The 26,767-nt window shown below is 38.7% G+C and overlaps 1 protein-coding gene across 4 annotated transcripts in view; it reads right to left on the reverse strand.

The window, feature by feature from the left end:
- LOC5578717 (zinc finger protein chinmo) overlaps positions 1-7,641 on the reverse strand; it is a 268,018-nt gene extending 260,377 nt beyond the window's left edge. For 2 of the 4 annotated variants that reach the window (XM_021845744.1, XM_021845742.1), the window contains exon 1: positions 5,626-7,641. The gene's annotated coding sequence lies outside the window, so the exon portion shown is untranslated. The remainder of the gene's footprint in view (positions 1-5,625) is intronic. The other 2 variants (XM_021845739.1, XM_021845743.1) reach the window with 2 other exon arrangements.
- Positions 7,642-26,767: the final 19,126 nt, after the last annotated feature.

Raw genomic sequence — 26,767 nt, forward strand, 5'->3', positions numbered from 1 at the left:
CAGAAGTTGCCTTTAGCATTCATATTTCCAAAATAATTGCATTCTGAATGACTTCTTGAAGAATCTGAAATCTGTCAACAATATTTTACAGATTTCAAAAATATCTGTCAAGTTTTTTAAATACTTTTTTTTCAGGAATTCATCAAAGAATATGTCAAAAAAATGATAAGAGATTACTCCACATATTCCTAAGAAATTCCTTCTCAGATTTTTCTAGACGTTTTTTTCGATTCTTCAATGGTTACTTAAATAATCACTACAAGGATTATTCCGGACACCATTTCTCGGAATATCTCGAATGATTCAAGTTTATTTTTTTGAAAATGCATCTTTATAGTGCTTGTTTATACAGTGAGAGGCAAAATAAAGTGCCCACCTTACCAGTTTTCGAATTTCTCTCATTGATTTGGTTCAAATTAAAGTTAACACACCTAAATCTTTTGTGATATTTTATTTTTGATGTTCTTTTAAAGTTGCACTTACGAAATTTTGATAAAAAAAAGAATTTTACTTAAAGAAAAAGAAAATCAATTTGTATTGAAAAAAAAGTAGTGACAAAAATAAGTGCCCACTTCCTTCTTGGCCCCAGAAAAGATGATTTAAGAAAAATAAAAAGCAATTTAATAGTTAATGTGTCCTCCTTTGGCCTTAAGGACTTGCTGGAGGCTCTTCGGCATGCTTTTCACCAGGTTTTGTAGGTGTTGTGGATCTAGTTCTTCCCAGGCGCGCTCCAAGGCTTCAAAATAATTATTTTTGTTGGTAACACCAGTTTTTTCAACCCTGGCATCGAGAATCGCCCACAAATTCTCGATGGGGTTGAGGTCTGGGCTTTGTGGAGGCCATTCCAGCGGTTTAATCCGACAAGACCGGAAAAAAGACTTGGTCTTCTTTCCAGTATGCTTCGGGTCGTTGTTCTAGAGAAATATGAATTTCTCTTCAAGGCCCGTCTGGATCAGCGAAACCTCCAGATTTTCCAGCAAGATGTTAATGTAGGAATCTGCCATCATTATTCCGTCGATTTTCACGAGGTTTTCTACTCCACTCCATGAAAAACACCCCCAGACCATCACATTTCCTCCTCCATGCTTCACCGTTCCTTGGATGTGGTGCTCTGCATCACACACGAGCCCGCCGCTCTCGGTTAGACAGCTCGAGCTTCAGGAGCGCCACATCCAAGGAACGGTGACGCATGGAAGTGTGATGTGATGAAATGTGATGGTCTGGGGGTGTTTTTCATGGAGTGGAGTAGGAAGCGTCGTGAAAATCGACGGAATAATGACGGCAGATTCCTACATTAACATCTTGCTGGAAAATCTGGAGGTTTCGCTGATCCAGACGGGCCTTGAAGAGAAATTCATATTTCTCTAGAACAACGACCCGAAGCATACTGGAAAGAAGACCAAGTCTTTCTTCCGGTCTTGTCGGATTAAACCGCTGGAATGGCCTCCACAAAGCCCAGACCTCAACCCCATCGAGAATTTGTGGGCGATTCTCGATGCTAGGGTTGAAAAAACTGGTGTTACCAACAAAAATAATTATTTTGAAGCCTTGGAGCGCGCCTGGGAAGAACTAGATCCACAACACCTACAAAACCTGGTGAAAAGCATGCCGAAGAGCCTCCAGCAAGTCCTTAAGGCCAAAGGAGGACACATTAACTATTAAATTGCTTTTTATTTTTCTTAAATCATCTTTTCTGGGGCCAAGAAGGAAGTGGGCACTTATTTTTGTCACTACTTTTTTTTCAATACAAATTGATTTTCTTTTTCTTTAAGTAAAATTCTTTTTTTAATCAAAATTTCGTAAGTGCAACTTTAAAAGAACATCAAAAATAAAATATCACAAAAGATTTAGGTGTGTTAACTTTAATTTGAACCAAATCAATGAGAGAAATTCGAAAACTGGTAAGGTGGGCACTTTATTTTGCCTCTCACTGTATGAAGAATTTCAAGAGTTCTAACAAAGAACAAAGAAGTTGATGGAGATTCCTCCAATAATTTGCCTAAGATGCCACCTTCGGACATTCTCCTGCATTTATTAAGATTTCATGCGATTCCTCTCGAACTCGAAAAGAAGATAATCCCGAAATTGAAGTTCTATATATTAAGGAATCACTTTAGTATTCTTTCCTTTTATTCCTTATTAAATTCAAGAAATTCTTTTGAAAATTACTTGAGAATAATGAATAAATTCATGAACTCTTTCAAGGATTCCTCAAAAAGTTCCAATTTTTCATTCTTTTAAAAATATGTTTGATGAAATTCAACCTAAGATTCTTGCCTTTATTCAGGAATACTTCTTAGAATTTTTCCCGCTTTCAAAGATTCTTCCAGAAATTCCATTCAGTTTTTTTCAGTTTTTTTCCAGAATTTAAACCAAACAGTTTTTTTTTCATCATTCTGAACAATTTTACCAAAAACTGCAAAGATTATCAAAGAGTTGGAGGAATTTTTCAAAGATTAGATCGAGAATTTTACTGGAATCATCTCGAAACATTGCATTGCCTTAGGCAGGGATTTTTCGAACAATAACTAAATGCATTTTTCAAAGTAATTTATTTTAAATAGTTTGGATACAATCGTTTACATTTCTACAGAAATAGCTTTTTAACTTGATGAAGTTTTTAGAGTACCTCCTACAATAGGATTTTGAGTAGAAATTTCAGCTGTATATATTTTTGATCGTTCTTCAAAAAAGATTCATCGACAATTCCAGCATTTCTATTTTTTTTACATTTTTTGCTTTGAATTTCATCAAACATTTCTACAATTCTTCCCACATTTCTCAAAAGTTCTTCGATGATTCTTAATGAGATTTTGGAATCTTTTAGGAGTCCCTTCGGAAAAATAATTTATGAATTTTATCGCGCAAAAAATAATCCTGTAGCTTTCTTTGAAAAAATCTAGTGTTTTTTTATGCAAACAGTTCAATTTCATTCCATATATGCATTTGAATTTTTTTCAGAATTTTTTCAGGGCTTCATCTTATACTTTCTTCAGGGTTCAATAAGCTTCTGCTTTGTATATTCTTAAGAAAAATCGGGATATACCTATCCCGAGGATAGAAGGAGTTCCTTAACGAATTTCTTGAGTATGTATAGAAGTAATGTCATAAGAAACTCCTCGATGAATTTTCGGAGTAGACATAAGCACTTTTGTTTAGAATCTGTTTAAGAAATTTTGGAGGCATTATTTCTTATTAGGTAACTCTTGGGAAGTTTTTTATTTTCAAAAAGTTTTTGAAGAAATTCGCATATGACCAATATATGAAAAAATATTGTTGATATGAAAAAAAATTATAAATTTTCTCAAAGATATCACTGAAATAAATTTCGATAAATTCCTTTTATGAGTTTCATTAGGAATCTGTTGATAAATCCCTAAGGGAAAAACTCGGAAAAATAATTCATTGGAAATTTTTGACAGAGCCAAGAGGCAAAATAACCAAGAATAATGATATAGGAAATATATTGAGTATATCCCAAGACAAATGTTAGAATAAATTTGAAAGAAATCAGACAAAAAACCTTTGGAATAGTTTACGGAGGAATCGCTTAATAAATATTAGTATGGGATTTATGAACTTTTTGTTTGTAAAGCAATCAATTCAATAAATTACCTTGAGGAGTTTTCTTGTTTTTTTTTTCTCTTTTAAGCAGGTGAAATCAACTCACCTGTAGAGAATCTGAACCGCTACGGCAAATGAAATGTAATATGTTGATAACAAAACGTTAATAAAATCTTAAATTTGTTATACCAGATAAGGATGATAGTGTTGTCTAACACAGAACACCTAGATATAAGAAGTGAATGTAATGTTTGGAATAATACTAATAAAAAAAACTAAAAAAAAAAACTTTGAGGAGTTTCTAGTAAAACACCTTGAAGACTTTACGGAACAATGAAAATCAAATCCTGGAAAAACATCTACATGAATCCGTAGACAATTTCTGTGTGATTCCTTGGAGGAATACTTGCAAGATACCTGAAGAAATTTGGGAAATTTGGGAGATTGTAATACATTGCAAGCCTTTATTGAGTGCTAAACAAAAAGTAGTCTAATTTTCGTTGAACATGAAAGATTTTTAAATAGATATCAAGAGAAAAGGATTATTATTAAGTTATAGAAATATCAACTTCCACAGATGAAAACTTGAAGAGACTGCAAAATCCTTCGAGTCATCAAAAATTAGAGTTGTACAATGTCGAGATCTGAAGATTTGACTTGAAGTGCATTTGAAGCAAGACATCCTTCCTAAATCAGAATCTTACATCAAATTAAGCTATCTAGATAGCAATTGACTTGCTTTCGACCGATAGCAATAAGCCTAATGAAAAACAAGTATTACGGAAACGATTTACGGCTAGTAATCCTATATATGAAGCCTCGTCATCTTGTAATGCCAAGAGTTATGTTCCCCTCGAAGTAGACCAAGTAACACTCAGAGAGAGCGTTGCTCTGAATTTAGAATGCTTCAACAACTTTAACGGTTTGGATGCCACAAATTTTCTCAGAATTTCGCCAAAAATATATCTTCAAAATATTCACAAAAAATATCGCAAAAAGAAATATATCTTGTAAATTAGAACTATCTCTGCAAATATTTTAGTTATTTCCACCAAAAAACAGTAATTCTAGAGATACTGAAGAAATTTATTAATTAATTAATTTAGAACATTAATCAACGTCGTCGAGGGATTCCATTGAACTTGTACAAAAATACTTGTGCTTAAAATTCTGCAAAGTTTTGAAATGATACCAGATTATTATCCTAAAACTGGACAATACTCCAAATGTCCTAGATAAATATATCAATTGCTTCCACAAGAAAGTTCTCAAACATATCATTGAAAAGTTTTACCATTCAATTTCTTTCATGAATTCCAACATTGTTTTCACAAGCTTGATGTTTCTGTAACGATATGCGAGTGATACAGAAAATCAACTGTGGCTAAAATGTTTGTCCCCGCCACGGTTTGAACAAAACGTGAAAATATGACATATAATTGGAGCGTGACGTTTAATAAATATGATATTTCATGTAAACTAGTAGGTGTCACACGAATTTAAATTTTTTCAAGTTGAAATTTATGAAATTTGATGAATTTATTTTAATTATGTTCGGCCTTAACCTGTAATAATGATTACTGTATTGTCTAAAAATGCCTTATATCTTATTGTGAATGAATGTGGAACTTGTTCAAATATAAAAAAAATATTGATAATATTATGAGTTTTCAAAGTCTATGAAGCTGCAAGATTCTCCCGGCGAAACAGAGCTATTGAATCTTCCAGAAAATATGATGTCTGGGTAGTTTTATTGCGCATCGGCCCGAATTATTACTAAAGTTCTAACACAGTGCATTAGATCAAATTAATTTCAATGCAATGATGATAAATTGAAACTCTACATTTTGCATAATGACATAATTTCATCTATAAACTCTTTTGCTTTCAAAGAATCTATACTTTTACACAACACTTTGAATCCAAATACGACGTTTGCTATTTCTATTAGTTCAAAACAAATGAAAGATTCCATATTTCAATCTTCGCAACTTACAATCGAACAAATGCTGACGGAACCCCTTCATCAGCTTCCCACACCGAACCCTATCAGAAACTTACCTTGCAATAACTTCGAACGTCCACAGCGTCGTCGTCGTTTGCACTCCAGAATTTCAGTTCCGCTTCCGTGCCAGTAATAGCCAGGAGCTCTGTGTTCAAAACTTTCAAACTCCGAAAGAGAATTTTGCTTCCAATGAACTTTGTTACTTTTTTTGCGTTTTGACTTGTTCCGAAAAGACAATTTTTGTTTGCTGTTGGTTTTTTTTTTTGTTAAATTTTGATATTCTCAAACAGTTGATGTTACTTTTTCGTTTTTTTTGATTTGCCGAAAATGTTTCAATTTTGAACCGAAAGGTATAGTTTCATGTTTTGGGGGTGATTGAAAAGTTTTACATTAGAGCGTTGTTTTTGCTTCACATCAGTTCCGGTGCTGCGGTGGTCCTGCGGCTTTTCCCACTACGGTTTGGATTCATTGGGATTGGCTGAGGCTGGAGGCAGCTGTGGCTGAATTATTCGAGTGGCCACTACTGCTGCTGCTACTGCTGCTGATGGTGATGGCGATTGTGTGCTTGAAGCAGGTTGCTCCTGAGTTGGTAAACTTTTGCGAGAATTTCATTGGCGAGCACTCATTGCTTCGACTAACTCTGTTGGACATCTTCTTTACACTTAAACTTAAAATTGCGAATATTCTTTCTCGTTCGTTTGGATAACTTTTACTTGGATTTATACTTTTGCTGATACATATGCGTATGATACAATGATTAATTTTAAACTTATTCACTTCCGAAAATGTACACACTTTTTACACGTTCTGCGATTTGAGAAAACTTCAATTTCTTCGATTTCCACACAGAATTTTCTGATCAATTTGCAATTCAACGAGTTTAGTCACTTCTTACAGCTTCTTTCTTCAAACATAAATACTTTCCAAAAGGGGATCGAATTTTAATCACTTGCTATGCCGAAATAGATTTTCGTGAAACCAAAAAAACTGCAGATTTTCATTTAAAAACTTCACATTGGAATCGGTTTTCCGCTTCCGCTTCTGACGAATCACAAACCCCTAAATTTTTCTCTTCTTCCCTGTCCGAAAAAACCCCTTTCGATGCGCTGCGATTTTGGGCGCTACAGTCCACGAACTTCTTCCTCGTTTGCTGCGCGAATGCTAACTGCCGGGTTCTGCACCCTTGATGCACTTGTGCAAACTCGGAAAATCGGTTTCTCCTCCTGGCTGCTTCACGACAGCTCAGCGACGGGTGTCCTCGCCGGGTGCTTGTGGTGGTGCATTGGTGTTTGTGTTAAGGGGAGGAAAAGTGCAACACCCCCGAAGAGACGCAATTCTATGTTGGGCTTTGCAGTTGGCAGGATATTCTTTCAGGTTTATGGTTTGATTCCCCTGAACATTTGCTTCAGTAGAATTTGGTCACACTATACTAGAGGATTTACAATCAAGAAATTGCCGTAAAATATTCGTATATCTGATGATCACACACAGAGTTTCCACAGATTTAAAGCAATCAGCTTTTTGTTAAATAAAATCTTCCGGTCGGAAAAATCACGACCTCTTTTTGGGAGCACTTGGCGCGCAACTTGCCAAGAACCCGCGTATCACTCACTGTTGTTCACTAGTCACACGATGCACCAACTTCAGAAACCGCGAAAGCGCGGTCAAGTCTTCACTGATCAAAGCAACCACGATTTTCAAAATTTTACACTGTTCTTCGAAACACGTACTGATTTTTTTTGTCCAAAGATTGGCCTTCCTGGATGCACCACTTTTCTTCCTTGTGCAATACCGCCAATAATCGTCTCAATTGAGTGTTCCGGTTGCGTATCTTTTGTTCCTGTTATTGTTGTTGGTGATCACTTCCCGTAAGAGCAATGAGTAATGCCATGTGTATGAGTTGCGTATTTTGAGTTTCGTTTAGCTATGGGCAAAAAAAAATCAAATGCAAATTTCGCGCAAAAAACTCCGTTCCAATCCGATTTTGGTTCTTTCTGGTTCTTCCGAAGTGCACGCACAGAAAACACTGCTTGCTCCCGAGCACCTCCAAAAGCTAGGGCCGAATAGACAAATATGAAAAGTGTAAGCTGCGTTTTGGCAGAGTGTGGCCCGGCAGTCACTCACCGCACACACAGTGACGTCGCACCGCGCGCATATACACATGGGTAGTAATGTGTAGTAGGCAATGCTTCTTCTGATGGCTGGCTTCTAGCTGCCGTGCCGTGTGATGATGATGCCTGCTGCGATCGACCAACATCAACGCAAGCGAGCTTCAGCGCACTCCACACAGCCAACACAAGAAAAAAAAACTCTGAATTGATCCACCGATGGTGAACAAAACCTTTCTTACATTTCGTGATTCATCACTAATAGGTTATTGAATGGAACTCATTCGACACTCACCGCATCCAAATAGCAGCGCTACCGTATGCATATGACATTTAAATTTCTACCAGTTTAAACCACCAGAAGTTGAGATACGAACTCTCATACTTTTGCATTTTGCATGAGAAAACTCAATGTAGCTACTAACTTTTGACTGTATGTTCTACACACTTAAGGGGTCGTACACAAATTATGTCACGCTCTAAGGGGGGGGGGGGTCAAGCCAAGCGTGACAAGCCTTACAAAAATTTTGGAGGACTCATACAAAAAGTGTGACAAAGGGGGGGGAGGGGGTCGAAGAAATTGAAATTTAGTGTGACATAATTTGTGTACCATCCCTAAGTGCTTCGTGAAGCCCAAGCAGGACAGTTCAGTTTTGCGTCGTCCGATAGATTTTCCTCACGGTTTCGCGCGTGTTTTCGTCGCCGGAGATTTTTTTCTTTTTTTTTCCTGTTTTGGAGCGTTTTGCTAGGTAGTGCTTCATGAAGCCCAAGCAGGGCAGTTCGGTTAGGTATTTGGGAATGCCCAAGCAAGACGGTTTGTTTTCGGGACGCCAAGAAGTTTTGCTGTCAGTGCCAGTTTTGTGTTCAGTCGAGAATGGATTACCAACAGGTGAGTTCGTTTCATGCTTATGATAACACATTTTTTCTTGAAAGCGTAACTTTTATGTAATATTAAAACAAACTTTGTATGGTTCGTCACTATAAGTGTCGGCGTTATGCTCTTTTCTTATACAATTTCAATATACATATATTTTTTTGACATTATTAAAAATTATCTTTTGAATTGTTCGACATTGTGAATGTTGACGTATTTTCTAAAACTTCTACCATATCGAGACAAAATGCACAGTTATACTCATATGTAATTTTCAAACAAACTATGTACGGTTCGTCACTACAAGTGTCGGCATTATTCCTGTTTCATATAATTTAAAATATATACATGTAATTTTCAGTTCAGTAAAAACGTCTTTTGAATTGTTCGACATTATAGATGTTGACGTATTTTTTAAAGTTTCTACCAAAAACTTCTCGAGACAAAAATTCAAAACTAGCTTTAAATATAATTCGTATATTTCCCCCTTGTCCATGGATCGTATCACCGACCAGAGGTGACTCCCAGATCTTTTCCTCCCTCACTAATAAACACCCTTCCCGCGGTGATTGTGGAGATGCAGAGGTATTCTCGGTCTCTAGGAGCAACAATCATTACACCCTAACATTCCTTCCCCATCCCAACTGACTGTAAGGACTTGGCCGGCGCCATTATTGATCAATAATATTAGATCTGCTAAAATTGCACTTCGAGAGTAAGCGGAAACTCCCATCCCTTATTCATTTGGATCGTAGTGCAATTCTTACCAATTCAGATCAATCACGGGGTAGCAACCATTGACATGTACAGTCAGTCTATGCTATGCTATGCTATGTTCTACACACTTAATTTAGAATGCCGAGTTTCGGCTGATTATAACCAAGATCCGCACAGCCGAGTATTCAGCAAACAAATTTCCTGGGATCTCAGCAAATAAAAGCCGAGTATCAGTAAATCGTGCTTCGTTGCTAAAAAACCGGACAATTTGTTAGCTGAGTCGTAGGTTAAAATCGGGAAACCGAGATTCGCACAGCCGAGCTCATGAAAAAAACTAAGTTTGTATATGCACTTAAGTGCTACTTTACATTAATTAAATAAAAGCTGTCATTTGAAAACCAAACACACTTGGAATATAGAATAGGATTCAGTACAATTTTCAACCCATTCTATCAGTTTGCCGTTATAAACTGAGCAAATTTCTTTTTTATATTATAAGCTTTCACGAACAATTCATAAATCATACAGGACTTTTTCCATATCGCAATCATGCTTTCCCTAAAAATTCAAGCCCCAACCAATGCGATTGGAAACAAACTTGGAACAAATTGGGTAAATCTCGAATAAATTTCTGAAAATGCTCTGGAAGAATTGCTTGAAATATTTCAGGACCAATTGTGAGAACAATTATTCGAAAAATGCTCAGAATAATCTCTGTTGTTCAATTATCAATTGAAAGAAGAATATAACAATTTTCTACATTTATCAAAAAAATAATTCTAGTGGTCAATAGAGGTGATAAGAACGACCAGTAGAAATAAGTGAGGTTGATTTTTGTTTTCGAAATCTCCAATATTTACTTCGTTCATGAAAAACTACGTGTTTCTGTTGAAGCATGGACGGGTAATATATTATGCTTTCACCAAAAATCCCTTACGAGATCCTTAAGTGAACATCTGTTAAATTTAGATCAAATTCAATATCAACGAGCATGAACCTTGCTCTTATTTGTTATATAATAAATTATGTAAATATCACCCTAAATGATTCGGAATGAAAAAAATCTTGTATTTGTGCAAAGTGCTTGGTGAAGTTTCAAGAAAACCGCCATTTTCATACAAAACTTTAGGTACCCGTCATACCCCGACGGGCGCTCTTACCCCGTCTTCCCTAAATACAGACTTCCGGAAGCTTCCAGGGCTCCAGTTTTTCACTGCTCATCATAAATTCGATGTCCCTGAGGACGTTAGAAAGCAGAAGATGTCAAAGTTTGCCAACAAATATACGATTTGGCAAGCAATTTGCTCGTGTGGAAAGCGGAGCACCTCATTCGTGACAACTGGAACGGTTAATAGGCAGGTGAACCTAAAGGGCTGGCTCCAAAAGCGTATACTTCTTCTTCTAACGTCACACGATATTCCTTTCAATTCTGGTCGATTAGAAAAAAAGTTCTGAGATTCACGCTGCAGTAGCAAAGCAAGTCATAGTCAGCGGAGCCAGTGAAACTCATGCCTATCGCTGCTGTAGGAAAATGCATTGAAAGTTGGAAAACACCCGTTGCTAATGGTAAACCAAAATTACAGTAGGAAAATATTCTATTTTCTGCTGCATTCCCGCGTTTGCAGCATACAATGACACTATTGATTCAGAAAACTCATGCACCCAATAAAGACTACTTGATGAGATTCACGCTTTTAACGATCAACGCTCCGTCATCGTAATCATCGTCATCATCGAAATTTAAAAGCAGTTTTTCTGTTCAAAACTAAAAATTATTCGACGAAAATGTGTTCACTGCGTTTCGGCTGGAGAATAGAATACAGTGACACATTTGCCTGTAAATTTTCTTGATTTTGAACGAAAAAACTGCTTTTGAAAATTCCGAAATCAATGAGGGATCCTGCCCCCTTAAACTACTGTAGTCAGAAAAGCCAAGCCTACTACTTTTACCATTCCCAACCCTGTTCGTCACTAGAGACCGAATAAAATATATATATAGAAATAAAACTTGATGGTATAAGCAATTGGTCTTGGACTCTAGATGTTCAAAAAAAAAAAAAACAAATGTGGTCAAAAAAGTACAAAATTAGCGTGACATAATTTGTGTACCATTCCTTTCCTTTTTCCAATTATTTATTAATTTAAACATTAGAAATCGCAGTTATTTATTGCAAACCATCGTTCATAAATTATATAAGCGTAATTTATTGAAATAATAGAAATATTAGTAGTAGAACGCTAGTGGCGCTGTTACCACAAAACTGATTTTAATTATTTTTACCTTCAGTTATGAGTTTTCGCTGTTTTTTAAATGCCAATGATTTGTTATGGTCATTAAAATTGATTTGACACTTTGAGGCCCGGTACTCAGGCTGTCAGCGCGTGGCAAACTAGATGTTGGTAACACGAACAGTAGCGACATTAGCATTCTTAGGTTAATGCTTCTACTATTGAAATCTATGGCACCTGCATTTATTTTATGAGCGCTCTCGAAGCTTAATTCCAAACATATATGTGCCTTGCACATATTATATTCGACACGGGGTTCAGGGCGGCTCAGTGTATATCAACCTGAGTCTCTGGGCCTCATATCAAAAATCATATTTTCATGCGATTTCCATACCCTTCTTATTGTGAAAAAAGAGTAAAAACACCCGAAAAAACGACCGAAACTGAGTTGTGTTGCTTCCCAAACTCCGACAAGGGGTTTGTATGGGTGTGCAGCGCCGAGCAACGGCAAGGCGCGCGGCATCAATAACAACCGAAATGCGTGTGAATGAAATGCGTCCCGGAGGCCTCTAGTGGGAGAGCGGTGGGCGTGCGAGCGAGAACGCGACAAACCAAACCACCCCACAAGCGAGTGACTGGTTGCGGGCCAGAGACGGTGGTGGAGGTTTGCGGAGGTGATAGCAAGCAACATCGCCATGCCAATGTATGGGTCGTGGTGGATAGACAATTGCCGAAAAATTCACTTTATTTCGTTGGCCCACTGACTACGACCCAAAGCGCACCATCGAAGCACCAGAACTCACTGCCGGCGCTCAATGGTCGTCCCCCGTACGACTCTCACGAGAGAACGACGCTACGCGTCCCAAAAGGCGACGGCAGCCGTTAGAAGAGGTATATCGCTGCATATAGAAGTGAATAGGTTGATGGTTGGTTTACCAAGTGGGTAGGTTAGGATGGATAGATAGAATTGCCGAAAATTCACATACAATGTACAGTGTTCCTTCATGTTGTAAAGATTTGAATTTATGAATTAAACAGTCACAAACAATGCCACTACAATCTTTCGATTTTATTAGAGAAGTGAATCAATATCAGTACAGATTCTAAAACTATAAAAGTTTTTTGAGAAGTTGTATAATAATGGTGCCAAACTATCGAACAAAAAAGTAATCGCAATTTGATTTTTTTGCGGTTAGAAAAGAAGCTGCTAGTAGAGGAATTAGGTAACAAGTTCATGTGAGGGTCTTTCTAAGTCTTGTAATAACTATCCTGACATATGTTTAGTTTCGATGCTCGATACGGCCCACGATCTTTTCATACTTTCCCTTGGTTTCCCTATACATAAAGTATTAAGGATGCCTGCCACACAATATACAAATCTAAGCTTTGGCATAGAATACTTCCATCCAGTTCAGGAATTCTTAGGTTTACAAATTTAGAATTAATTTTTATAGTGTCTCCACACAACATATTACTCTGATCAGTTACTGTTACTATCAAATCGTGATTAAAGAAAGAAAAAAGAGAGCAGAAGTGTATGAGCGAGTGAAAACATCAAGAACCGAAGCAAACTCATGAATTGGTTTTGCCTTCATGGAGTTGCTGTTAGTTGAGTAGTTTAGAATGTTTGAACTGTGCAAACTTTTATTTTTGACACATTCGGGGTGACGCGTTCTCGACGCTTTGCGATGGATCTCATACCTGATTGTCAACAAAATGTCTCCTATACGTTCATTTACACTTATGATCACTTCAAGTACAAAAGGATTTGTGTGGAGTATAAGCTACTGGACACCTTTATAATTCAAAAGGTTCATTTTTATCTTGGTCTAAAGAAGGAAAGAAAGAAGCCAAAAAGATACATATTTAGGGACCTTCTTTGGCATTATGTTAAAACCCAGTGATTTGAACCAAAGTTTTGCTGATTGAGTCTAAAATTCCCTTAACTGTGAATGAAGTACCGTCGTGTCTGCGACATACTGAGGGGCAGTGTTTGAAAAACTCAATTTCTCACAACTTTTCATGCGTGAGTTGTCAATCATGCAACTCAGCAGTCAAAAAATCATGGATGAGTTGGCTTACCTTTTTAACTCATTGTCTCGTATTTCCACAGTTTACTCACACACGGCAAAATTTTTTGTTAGTCCGGTAATATTATGTTAATTCTTTCTAACGTAAACAAAAACATTCGGCTTTCATGAGTTTTTGCCGGGTTTTGCGACTGAATCATTTTTTACGGTTTGAGTTGATTGAGTTGATTTTGCATTACAATCTCAAGCGTGAAATTTGCGAAGCAGATCTCTAATGAGTTTGCTCTCACGGGAGAGCGTATTGTTTGAGATTTTGAGTGTGAGTCTATCAACACTGCTGAGGGACAGGCCCGGATTTGGGGGGGTGCCAAGGGGGCAAATGCCCCGGGCCCCCCGATTAAGGGGGCCCCCTGAAAACCAAAATTAAGAACAAAAAAAATTGAAATACCTTTCAATATTTTCTCTTTAGATACCGTTTTGACTCATATTCCGAACATTTAAGGCCAACAGTGACTTCAAATGCATCTGATTGGCAAACATTAGCTGATATTTGTGTAAATTTCAATTTCTTCGCAAAGTCTAACTGTTAGCTGTTGGATGTACCGATAATAATGTTGATTTGATTTGTTTTAGTATTGTTTTTACGCAAAAGAATGGAAAAACTTTTTGATTCAAATTCCGAACACTGTGTTAATTCTGTCTCATATTCCGAACAGCACGAATAAATCGTATTCAAATGAATAATTCCGCGAATAAATTTATCTGAGCTTGTTCCACTGGCCTCAAACTAGAGAATCATCACTACTCCGACGGTATAAATTTTATTGGCGACGGTTAAATTGAATTGCAATTGACTGCCATTTCCCTGTTATTTGGTGACATATTTCAACGAAACATTTTAACCAAATCGCCATACAAAAACCGAGTGTTCGGAATATGAGTCTGTTCGGAATTTGAGACTCGGTATTTGAACAGTATTGGTTCTCTAATTAGTTTTGAGAAAGATATTCGACGTTTTTATATGATTTTAAAAAATACGGCTAAACCTGTTAATGCACTGTTCAATTTAAAGAGTCTATTGGGTTCCTATCAGAACATTAAAATTTAAACATAATTCCAATTCTATCAGAAACATGAAGATTAAGGGAAATTCGTTTATTACGCGGTAGTCAGTATTTTTAAATATCTATTCTTTTTTGTATGCTATAGTTGATGATATTTTTTTTTATTTTAGTAGGCTTAGCTTTGCTTCAGTAATGGGTTAGCTTTGAATATAATCCATAGAACATACAGTACTGGCAAGAAAAAAAGTACATATAGGCCGATGTTCATACAAAATGTTCAAGTTCAGGGAAATGTATAACAGTTTCTAACGAATCGATTGGCCTGAAATTTGAATTACATCTCATAAATAACTTGAAATTAGATGCACGGGAAATTAATCAAATTCTATTCAAGAGATTGGAAGATATTAAAATAAAAATTATAAAAAAAAAACCAAGAAAATTGGAAACCCATAACGCGGGTAAATCATGCGTTACGGGGTAAGATCTACCATATTGCACTCTTGTTGTATCTGTTCTTGTGAATACTTGTAAGTTAGGGTCGGAAGAGTATAAGAGAGTAACAAGCCACTAAGACCCACCTATTTGTCCTAGATGATGAGGAGGTCGAAGTGGAAAAATGGCTCAATCAGCATCTGAGGTTGGTTTCAACTCATGAGACAATTACTTTCCGAGTTCAAGAGTTTATCTTACGATATCTAGGAGGGAAACGATTCCGAATCAGTGGAGTAGCAGATCACTTAACTTCTAAAATAAGCTTTTTGTTACAAGGAATCTAAATGTCTCATGCGATGAAACCTGTTCACAGTTTCAAAAAACGACTTTGAACCTTATAAGTAGAAGCAATAATTTGATACGCTAGAGTACCGATGCATGGTCAAAATCAGTATCATTCAACCAGCTTAGCGGCCGAATCTGATTGAGGGGCGCGCTTTTGAGAGTTTAATGTAGAGTTTTCAATCCCGGGAATATTTCCCGGGAAATGAGATTTCCCGGGATTCCCGTTTCCCGGGAAATGATTTTCTTGTTCCCGGGATTCCCGTATTTCCCGGGAAGCTCTGTTTCAATGAAGAATTGAGCATCTATATTCAAGTAAACTATCGCACAATTTACTCTTCATATCATACCAACAAATGTCATCACTAGATTACTAATCATATTTTGATGTTTATTGGTGTTTTTCGTAATCGTAAGTTCAAGGATCCCGGGAATTCCCGGGAAATGACAATTTCATTTCCCGTTTCCCGGGAAGTCAAATCCCGGGAAAATTGAAAACTCTAGTTTAATGGTGACAAACTGTTTTCTCCAAAAGGTATAAATAGCGGTATCTTTTTCTAAAGAGGCTCTATGCAAAATGGTAAAGAATGATATTTGTATAAAAAACGACTTCTTCATTATTTCTCGATAGTAATGGAGTAGAACGACATGCACTAAACAAAGGACACGGGTATACCACAAAAGATCAAAGAAAACTGGTCGCAGTGGTTCATCCCGAACAGAAAAAAAAATTGGAAAATTTTTGAAATGTGAATATTTAGAAGTAGGCATGCTTCTGCAAATTTATTCACTTAGATGAAATGCAAACTTTGTTGAAGATTATACTTATCGTAAATTGTTTGTTTTCAAAATATCTTAGTATCAAAATTTGGACTTTTTTGTCAAAATGGGCGAATTTCATAAACTTCGGCGCTTTTGCATAGAATTTGATGATCTATTCACATATCTAATTTTAAGTTATTTTCAAAACGCAGTTGAAATTTCAGGTCAATTGGTTTGCTAAAAGCAGAGGTCTCCAAATTTGACCGTTTTGTATGAAAATCAGCCTTTGCGAGTTTTATTCTTGCCAGTAATGTAAATACTTTTTTCCAATCGGAAACAAACTGGAAACTTGTAGTAGGTAAACAGAATCAAAAGGAGCTTTGGAGAAAAACGTCTTTGTAGATATTCAGCAATTTTTCTTTCCATACAAATTATATAAAAGTCAAAAAATAGCCAGTCTTCTACGAATTGTAATATTTTCCCCATTGGACGGAAAAATCACCTAAAAACACTATTGGAAAGCTTAAAAATATTTGAGTTTTTCAATGTATATAGCTCACAACCCACTTCGCATTTGAGCTCCTCATATCTTTGGGCCGACCATCTCGTTCAAAAACTCAAATTCAATACGTTGGCTTGTGGAATCCCAAAACGTGCTGAATTTTGTATCAAAGAGCCCCCTCTATGAGATCTGACCCGGCCCCCCCGAAGCCCAAATCCGGCACTGCTGAGGGGGGCATAATACTTTTGCATTATGACTTGAATGACTGTTTATTTGCTTCTAATTAGTTTTCAGATTTTTCCACCATAATTTCGAAAGTGCTCTTCAAAATTGGAAAAGAATTTTCATGCCACAAATCAAAACGCAACCTAATCGTGTAAATATCAGTAAAACGTTTCTAGAATATGCAAGACAGGTGCATTTGTTTTGGCATAAAAATAAACACAAAATAACATTGTTTGACTCAAGCAAATTGCTGAATATTTTCGATATTTAATTCATAAATAATATGACCAGGGAAAACTTATTCCCGGTTAAAATTCATGTACTGAAAAAATATTTCGTTTCTTGTAACTGAATTATTAGTTTGAACCTGGGAGGGAGAAAGCGATATTAAATTTCTGTACGTCATAGTGAGCCGAGATTCTGGTCAGGCTAATGCCTGGGTGGCCTCTGCTGTACGTGGGAGACGTCTCCATTCGCATTCTGCGAAGGGTCCGCAGATCGTCCCCAACTTGATCGACCCATCTGGCTCGTCGGATTGTTTTCAAGAACCATTTTCTCCAGGTTGTTATCCGTCATTCTGGTGACATGCCCGACCCACCGCAACCTCCCAATTTTTGGCAAGGTTGAGGATGGTTGGTTCTTCCAGCAGTCGGTGCAATTCATGGTTCATTCGCCTTCTCCATGTTCTGTCTTCTATCTGCACTCTGCCGTAGATGGTCCGCAACACCATCCGTTCGAAAACACCAAGGGCGCGTGGATCCTCTGCACGTAGGGTTCATGTTTCGTGCCCATAGAGGAGTACCGGTCTAATCAGCGTCTTGTAGATGGTTAACTTCGTTCGATGGCGAACTTTTGTCGATCGAAGAGTTCTGCGGAGTCCAAAGTAGGCACGATTTCCAGCAACGATGCGTCTCTTGATTTCTCTGCTGGTGTCGTTGTCGGTGGTCACCAGTGAGCTCTAGTACACGAATTCTTCGACAACCTCGATTTCATCACCGTCAATAAGAACTCGAGGTGCCGTGTCTTCTCTTGAGTCCCTCATCGTTGTCACATTATGTTCAACCCGATTCGCCTAGCTTCAGCCCTAAGCCGGATGTACGCATCCGCCATCGTCTCAATGTTGCGTGCAACAATATCAATGTCGTCGACGAAACCTAGTTGCTGAACGGACTTACTGAAGATCGTGCCACTCGTGTCTATCCCCGCTCTTCTTATCACACCTTCTAACACAATGTTGAACAGTAAACACGAAAGGTCGTAACTCTCTGCGAGATTCTAAGGGACTCGAGAGTGTCCCAGATACTCGGATTACGCACATTACTCGCTCCATCGCCGCCTTGATCAATCTTATCAGTTTGTCCAGGAAACCGTATTCGTGCATAATCTGCCATAGCTCTTCTCGACCGAATGTTTCATAGGCAGAAAAAAAAATCGATGAACAAATGATGTGTGGATACATTGTTTTCGCGGCGTTTCTGCAACACCTGGCGGATGGCAAATTTCTGGTCCGTTGTAGCTCGTTCGCTCATAAATCCTGCCTGATATTACCCAACGAACTCTCTAGCAATTGGTGATAGACGGCGGCATAAAGTTTAGGGAGAGTACCTTGTAGGCGGCGCTTAAAATTGTGATCGCACGATAATGGGTGCAATCCAACTTGTCGCCCTATTTGTAGATGACACACGACACCTTCCATCCACTTCTTCGGTAATACATCCTCCTTCCAAATCTTGGAAATAAACCAGTGCAGCGCTCTTGCCAATGCATTACCACCGTAGTATAGCAGCTCACTCGGTAGTTGGTCCACTCCAGCGGCTTTGTTGTTTTTCAACCGTCCAATCTCCGTTTCTACCTCTTGGAGATCTGGAGGCGGAAGTCTTTCGTCGTCCGCGCGTGCTCCCAAAGTTATTGCCGTGCCACCTTCGCTACTGGCCACATCACCATTAAGGTGCTCGCCGTGGTGCTGCTGCCACCTTTCGACCACCTCGCGTTTGTCAGTGAGAAGATTTCCGTCACAGTCTCGGCACATGTCCACTTGTGCACAAAACCTTTGTGCAAACGGTTAAGCTTCTCGTAAAACTTAAGTGTGTCTTTAGCGCGGAGCAGCTCTTCCATCGCTTCGTGATCTCGTTCCTCTTGATGACGCTTCTTTCGTCGGAAGATCGAGTTTTGTCTGTTCCGTGCCTGTTTGTGCCATTCGCTCTCGTGCAGTGTTGTTTTTCTCACTTATGCTGCATCCTTCAACTGCTCGCAATCGCTTTTGTGCCAGTCGTTTCTGTGATCCAGGGCCGCTGGTCCTAGTGCTGCTGTTGCGGTGCTACCTATGGCGGATCTTATGTTGCTTTGCTTGTACCTAACTTCTGCCGTGCATCGTCTTTTTTGCTGTGTTTTTCGTGATAGTACGTTCTCAAAAATCCCGATTCTGTCGCGATTTACCGTGCCGAGTGATCCTCTTTTTCGCAAACTAAACGTATGTAGCGAAGTGAATGATTACGTAGTAGCAGCCCTCATCATTTTTACGTACAATAATCTGGGCTGAGCAATCTCCATCGATAACAACAACAAGCAAAACAAACGCCATCCTGCACATTATCCTATTTTCACGACGCACCTACCTACTTACGGCTCTTTCTGCCATCTGGTTTTGAAGCAGTGTAACTTGCGTGGCACGGTTAGGGTTGACCAAACCGAAAATGATAACTTATTGCGACACGTGCAAGGTTGAAATTGTTCCCGAAGATATAGTCGTTTCATGTGAAGGGCTATGTGAAGATCAGCGATGTTACCACGCCAAATGTGTAGGATTGTCGTACGACGAAGGGTGTGCATGTTTACATCGCAATATTTTTTGGATGTGCGACTCCTGCAGGGATTCTATCGGAAAAGCACGTTTCAAAAACGCTTACCAGGAAAAAAAGGACAATGAATTTGCAAAGAAATCTGATGTAGATTACTTGAGGACAGAAGTGAGCCGTATAAGCGAAGTCATGTCTCGAATGGTGACCAGTAACGCCACAGTGACAAGCCAGCCATCGTCTTCGACATCGAAATCCGACATCGTTCTTCACCAATCCGATAGATTTACCAATGAAAGAAGTTCTCCATTATCTTCTACAAAAGTTGAAGCAAATAATCTAGTGGCAGCGTCCGATGAAACATGTCTTCAGTTGTACGTTTCCAACATCGCACCAGACGTAACAACGGATGAAGTGAAGCAATTGGTCTGCGAATCGATAGGAGCAACGGATGTATTGCATGTAAAATGCTTGGTACCCTCGTGGAGGAACGTTCTCACTCTGAACTACATCTCGTTCAAAGTTACCGTCAGTGCTAAATTCAGAGATGCTGCTTTAAGGACTTCAAATTGGCCTAGTGGAGTTCGATGTCGTGTATTCAGAGACTTCTCCGATTCAGTTTGGCGGCCATCTACACGTACAGCTCAATTTTCCATATGACCCGTTTCTGTAAAATCTTCTCGATTCCGGCTGCATTATTCATTCAGTGATTGTTAATATTCGTATGTTAATGTTTTCTTTATAATGTCTAGTAATTTTTGTGTGATGTTGCATTGTATTTAAATGTCATAGCCAGTAGTCTGTGCGACCCTGTCGGTCGAAGATGAATTGAATAAATAAATAAAAACCAAATATCTTTGCAGGAGACGAAGGTGCTTCGGACTACCATACCACGAGAGGCTGCAAAGTTGACGCATCGTTGGCCGTTGTCGTTCGATACGGCGTGCACCGCCCTATCACCGTTCTGTACGTCTCCTCTCGTCCTACCTGTGCGTCCATGTCACCAACAATGATTTTCACGTCACGCGGCGAGCGTGCGTCGTATATCTGCTCCAGCTGCGAGTAAAACGTCTCTTTCTCGTCATCGGGTCTCCCTACGTGTGGATAGTATACGTTAATGATGCTGTTGTTGAAGAACCGGCCTCCTTGCGTTGATCGGCTGCCACCGGATAACGGTTTGCCGCATCTAGCCCAACACTATGAAGCGAGTTCCTAGCTCATTGGTGGTTCCACAGCTTTGGTAGAAGGTAGCCGCTCGATGCCCGCTTTTCCGCTCTTCTGTCCAGTCCAACAAAGTTCCTGCAGCGCTACGTTATCGAAGTAACGGGGATGTGGTTCGTCATAGATTAACCTATCGCAACTTGCGAAGCCAAGTGACTTGCAATTCCATGTTTCAGACCTTGTTTCGTCGCCTGGGTCTTTGCCGATTGTTCCAGCTCGTATTATCTCCTATGTTATTCGCAATAAGGTTTTTTACGGGTGGCTTACTGGACCTTCGCCAACACTCCTGTCTCGCCGGAGGCCCATCGTGCCAGCTCTGTTCCACGTCCTAACTAACACTAGGACGATCGCGCTGATGGGACAACCACCTTGGCATTTCTTGCTTAATCGCTAGATACCAGAACAGAAGCTGTTTGAGCCACACCTTCTGGTGAACGGACGCTCGAGACGTACCTCCTCAATCTAGCGAATGTCAGAAGGACAACAGTGCCCAGGCTGCACTAACAGCTAAGTACGCAACTCTTAGCTAGCAGTCTTTGTCATCGTTTGACCCGTGGAAGCGTGAGTTATCGACTCATCGTTTCGCAGCCCGCATTTATAGTTCATTTGTTTTTAGGCATCATTTGACTAGCCAGTCGATTGAAATATAAATATTTGTTTGGTATAAGAGGGTTAAAAATGATCCTGTGTTTGTTGGGATATTTTTATAGTCCGTCCCACTGATGTAGTCTCCTGCCGCCTTGATGTTCCACTTTCCTGCCGTTCAGGTGTTTGTCGTAGTACTGGTTCCGCCTTTTGGTCATCTCCAACCGTCAACATATGCACATGCTAGTCCTCGAGAGAGGGTAAGCTTCAGCAAAATTCGATCCATATCCGGGACGGTCGGTTACACGTGGTATGATGTATTTTGAACTGAATGAGAGCCAAAAATGAATGGAGTCCGGGCCATTTTTTCACTTGAACGTAGTAGTCATTAAACTTACGATGAAGAGCTTGCTGTTGCTCAAGAACGTTCAGTTCGCAATAATGATTTGGAACTCCCACTTGGGAAATTGATTTTATCATGAATTAGTGGTCTCGGCAAACTTCGTTTTGCCATCAAGTAGGCTATTAAAAATTGACATGAAAGTTCCCATACAAAATGACTGTTCTATTCATTCTCATTTTTTCGACTTTCCTGAATATTCTGAACTTTTTATACACGCAAACACGTCCGAACACTTCACAAACACTTAAGTGAAAGAATTTTCAAAATCTGGAAGCCCGTTTTTAAACCATTTCGTGACATACAAACATACAAACATTTTTATAAATATAGATAGAAAAAAAATCATACAGCATTTAATACTATGCATATCAAAAACTTTGACATAGATTTTTGTCGTAAATCAGTCAAAATTAAATGCACTCTATTTTCGGCTCACACATATTCATATTCGCACATATTCACATGGCACTCGTTCATATTTTTGAACTGCTCAATGTTCAAGCCGACTTGATTACTGCGTACAACAAAGCGAACTGAAAGCGTCCAAATGTATCACTGGATATCCTTATATGATTTTCGACTTATCTATCTAATATGGTATAGAGACGTTTGCAACGAAACTGCTTAGAAACCACTAATCTTTGGAAAAAAAACTGCAATATTCAATTGCTCAGCTCAAGTTTCCAGGTATTGTTCAAGCAAAGAAAATTTACATTTTCCATTGAATTTATTTCTACATGTTTCTGAGCTCAAACCATACGACAGATCTGTTGTCCTCATTTTTACGTGTTCCGATTGGAGTTCCTTGCAGCGTTTGCTCACAATCAGGGATGCCAGGTGATTTTTTCCAATGTCTTCCAATTGCTTGAAGAAATGTCTTCCAATGTCTTCCACTTAAAACTTTTCAATTATCATGGTAACCTGAAAGTCCAAATTTTCGGGTTAAGGCCCAAGTAATAATGGAGCAAATATCAAAACTGAAAAAATCAGTTCTCTGCTTCTAAATCCCCAATTCTAAAAAAATAAATACACACAACTGTCTTACTTTCAAACTAAAACTGCTGTGTTTTTAATTTATTTCTTGATTTTAATGCAGAAAACTTCTTTTTCAGTTTTGACATTTGCTCCATTTTTAGTTAAGCCTGGTAAGTCAGAAAATTAGGCTCTCCTCTATCATATTTGACATTATCGTTGAGGAATTTCTTCAAAGAAATCCTCCACAGCTTATTCCTCTAGCATATTGTTTTAAAACCATGCTTGTCATGCAATAGTGGACCTATGCACGGTTTTATTTTCAACCAGATTTCAATTTAATCAGAAGTTCCCTTGGTTATGAATAATTATTCTTGAGAATTCATCAGGAGTTCAACCAGAAACTCGTCTAAGAATACCTTCACAGATTGCTAAATGAACCCTGAAAATATATCAACAATAATTTATTCACGGAATTCTTCAGTGATGTTACATGAAATGTATCTAACAGAATAGCGAAGGATTCTTCCTAGATAATATGAGTGTATTCCTCTAAGCATTGCAAACAGGATAAATTGAATGAACAATTCAATTATTACAATTTTAAGCAGAATATTTCTTTACGAGTTCCTTCAGAAATTTTCTATGATATATCTAGCCAATCATCGAGAAACTTTTTGTTCTTCGTTCAAGAATTTCTTCAAATGTTTAATCAGGTATTTCGGCAACAATTTATCCCGAAATTTAACAAAGAATTTTTCCAGGAATTCCTCCAGAAATGTTTATACAGATTTTCTAAGCACGCCCACCTTTTTCTCCATCAATCTCCATAAATTCTAGCAAAACTATAATAATTTTTCATGGTTTTCTTCAGACTCTTTAGCAAATTTATCAATCTCATGTGCTCCTCTATGAAATTTTCTAGCGATATTAAAAATTTCGTAAACAGTTTTCGAACAAGTCACCCTAGAACTTCTTTTATTTATTTTTTTTACACTTCAATCGTCGCGCTGTTGTATTTTGTACAACACTGTTGAAAAAACCTCGCTTTTCCGGAAGAACTGCCAATAACTTCCCGGTGGAGCTCCAGATGAACTTTGGAAAAATTTCTGGAGAAATTCCCAGATAAATTGTTGAGGAATTCCTTAAGAAACTGTGTAGGATTTCCGGAGGAACTCTGGAGTAAGTCCCGGAGGAAGACTGAAGGAATATTCAGAGAAACTCCAGAGGAATTCCTGGAGGAACCCCGGAAGCATTTCTGGAGAAACTACGAAGAAATTACTGGAAAAATATCTGAAAAGTAAGGAATCCGTAGAGATTTCAGATGGAACTCTGACGGTATTCTAGGAGAAACTCGTAAGAAATTCCTGGACGAATTTCAAAAAAATACTTGGAAAAACTCTGAAGGATTTCCCGATGAAATCTGGGGGAATACTCAGAGTAATTCTAGAAGGATTCCTAGTGGAACTCCGGAGGATTTCCAAGGAAATACTGGTGGATTCCTTGAGAAACTCTGATTAAATTCATCGTATTCCCGGTGGAGCTCCAAAGCAATTCCCGATTGAGTCGTCTAGAAATTCCTCGGAGGATTTTTTCCAAGAATTCCCCCGGAGATTCCCCAAGAACTCCACCGGGATTTTCTCCAGGAATTCTTCATGTGAATTCCAATAGCAACTCCTCCGTGGATTTCGTCCACGATTTTGGTGGAGGAATTCCTGGTGCATTCCTCAGAAGATATCGGATAGCAATTTCTGCGGGGATTCGGTCTAGGACTTTCTCTGGGGATTACTTCTAGAAATTCATTAAGGATTTTCCCCAAAAATTATTTCGGAGATTTTTCTAGAGATTTTTTTAGGAGATTTCCTGCAGGAATTTCTCCGATTATTTTCTCCAGGAATTCTTCCGGGGTTTCCTTTTCAAAAGCTATTTCTCCAGGGTTTTTTTTTTTCTTCCGAGGATTTCCTCCCGAAACTCCTCCTGAGATTCTCTCCAGGAATTCTTCTGGGGATTTCATCCAGAGATTTCGCCAAGGAATTCCTCTGAGAACTTCCTTCAGAAACTTCTCTGGAAATTTGCTCCAGGTTCCTCCGGGGATTTTCTCCAGAAATTTCTCCGGAGATTTTTTCCAAGAATTGTTCCGGTGATTTCCCCCAAGAACTCCTCCGGGATTTTTTCCAGGAATTCTCAAGGAGATTTAGAACAGCAAATCTTTCGAGGATTTTGTCCAGGAATTCCTTTGTGGATTTTATCCGGAAGTTCTTCCGGGGTTTTACTCTAGAAGTACCTCCAAAGATTTCATTACATTAAGATTTCCTCCAGGATTTCATCCAGAAATTCACTGAGAAATTCCTTCGGGGATTTTTCAGAAAATTTCTCCTGAGCTTTCTTCTGGCAACTGCTCCAGAAATTTTACCGTGGATTTCGTCCAGAAATTGCTCTGGAGAATTCATCCAAGAATTCTTTCGAGGATATCCTCTGGCAATTTGTTTTAGAAAATCCTGATAGAATTCCTCGGGGGATTTTCTCCAGACATTTCTCGGGGTATCTCAAATAGCAATTCTTCCGGAGATTTACCTCAGAAATAATTCCCCGGACACCTCAAAGGGATTTTCTCCATAAATTTATCCAGCATATCCTCCGAAGTTGCTCCAAAGCTCCACCGGGAAGTACTTTGAATTCCCTAGCTCTTTTGGAATTGTTGCACAGGATTTTTTTTCGGATTTCTCCCATGAACTCCTTTTCGAGTCCTCCAGCAATTCTTCAGGAGTTCCTTCAGCAATTCCTCCTGGAGCTTTGGAGGAACTACGGAGGATATTCTGGATAAAATCCACAAGAATTGCTGGAAGAACTCCGGAAAAGTTACCGGTGAAGCGCCGAAGGAATTTCCGAAGGAACTCTGAAGGAATTCCTGCAGACTCTGGACAAAATCCTAGAGAATCTCCAAAGAATATCCTGGAGGAACTATGAAGCAATTCTTGGAGGAATTCCGGAGGAGTTCCCAAAGCAACTTTAGGGAAATTGCTTGAACACCGGAGAAATTCCTGGAGAAACTAAGGTGGTTATTCGGAGCAATTCCCACTGTTGGGAAGGAACACCGTAAGAACCTTCCAGGAATTACGGAGGAACTTTCGAGGAATTGCTGGAGGAACTCCAGAGGAAGTTCTGGAAGAAATCTAGAAGAATTGCCTGTAGAAATTCGGAGGACTTTCCGATGAATTGCTGGACGAAATCCAGAAAAATTGCCAGAGAAAATCCGAAATAATTTCTTGAAGGACATAAACAATTTTTTGGAGGAACTCTGGATGAACTCCTGGAGGCAGTTTAATGAAATTCCCAGAGAATTTTTTTTAGAAATTTCCTGAGGAACTCTGGACAAACTCCCGGATGGAATGTAGTGATTTTTTCGAAGCAACTTCAGAAGAACTCCTAAGGGAGCTGTGGAGTATTTCCTAGGAATCATAATGAAACTTCCATGAGTCGATGTTCCATTATTCGACATCGACACATGAAAGCATACAAAAAATCATCATTACATGGTTACTATGATGGCCCCCTCATACAGCTTTCCAAAGCATTTCTGTTCTATGGCTCGGTATTTCCTTGAATCTGTGGTCCTTCCAGATATCAACTCAGGGAGGATTGACTGTACGTGAGGAACTCTGGTGAAATCCTGGAGATATAAAAATAATCCAGGACGAACCATGAAGGAGCTCCAAAAGAATTCCCGGATGAATTCTAAGGAAAAATCCCCGGAAAAAAAATCTGATGGAAATCTCCGGAAATTTTTCTGGAGGAATTCCTGAAGTAAATCCCTGGAGGAATTGCTATTAAAAATCCTCTGAAGAATTCCTGGAGAATAAATAAATATATTCCTGGAATAAATGTAGAGGGGATATGGAGTAATCCTTAAAATCCTCGGAAGAATTCCAAATCT

The sequence above is a fragment of the Aedes aegypti genome, chromosome 2 (assembly GCF_002204515.2).
Source record: "Aedes aegypti strain LVP_AGWG chromosome 2, AaegL5.0 Primary Assembly, whole genome shotgun sequence".
Classification (NCBI taxonomy): Eukaryota; Metazoa; Arthropoda; class Insecta; order Diptera; family Culicidae; genus Aedes; species Aedes aegypti.